Genomic DNA, 1,365 nt, shown 5'->3' on the forward strand with positions numbered 1-1,365 from the left:
ATTGGGATGCATGATTTTCCTCGATACGTTGTTTTTTTTCTAGAAAGTTCTGTTTTATTTATATAGTGTCTCCATTTCATATAAATTCAGTTCTTAACATTCTTCGGAACTTCAATTCGAAATTATATCAATTTAGATCGACTAACTGGGCGAATCATATGTCAAAACACCATATTTAACTCGTTCATGAACTAAATAATTTGCTCATGGCGCTGATGAAAGTAGGGAACATCTCAAAAAATGTCGAAGCTGAAAAGTGTGCTCAGTAATTTACTCGGACTCATAACCAACTGGAGAGAGACATTGCGATGAAAGTGAGACGTAGCAGAGGCGGCTAAACTCCCAGAGAAATCATTTCAAGCTTTAAAAAAATAGGTCATGTGACTGTATTCTGTGAACTTAACGTAACAAATGATCTGCAATGCAATACGGAATCGTCCAAAAAGGGTTAGCAAATTCATTCGAAGATCATTTACTTTCAAACATTTTAATTGCAAGACCTTCTTCAGCCACATTTCTTCTCTTTCAAGACTGGCAGGAATAAATGGAGATTCAGGTTTTTACTTGCCTCACATTTTTTGAGCTTTAAAAGAGTTTTTTTCTTTCTTTTGAGGGCTGCGCATTCTCATTTCACATCAAAATTTCTCCATCTTTCTTCAGGCTTGATCTTGATGCAAGTTTTCAATGTTCGTGCCTTCGAACTCCAATAAATCTACGAATTGCAATTCGTCGTCTGTGCTTGAATGCGGAGTTATTTATGACCAGAGGTTTCAAGTTTTCTTCTGAAACTCGTGACGCTTTTCCTTTTTACCGAAGATAAAAAATATGACTTTCATCACATTGCAAACGTATTCCAACAGGCCTAACCAAGATTTAATATGATTATATGAAAATGAAAATTCACTCCACCTCTCCTGCTCATGTATGGGGTATATGTGCTGAAGCATATTCCGTCTCTCTCATATATATAATATATATATATATATATATATATATATATATATATATATATATATATATATATATATATATATATATATATATATATATACAAATATATATATATATATATTATATATATATATATATATATATATATATATATATATATATATATAAATATATATATATATATATATATATATATATATATATATATATATATATATATATATATATATATATATATATATATATATATATATATATATATATATATATATATATATATATATATGTATATATATATATATATATATATATATATATATATATATATATATATATATATATATATATATATATATATATATATATATATATATATATATATATATATATATATATATATATATATATATATAT

The sequence above is a fragment of the Macrobrachium rosenbergii genome, chromosome 46 (genome assembly GCF_040412425.1).
Source record: "Macrobrachium rosenbergii isolate ZJJX-2024 chromosome 46, ASM4041242v1, whole genome shotgun sequence".
NCBI lineage: Eukaryota > Metazoa > Arthropoda > Malacostraca > Decapoda > Palaemonidae > Macrobrachium > Macrobrachium rosenbergii.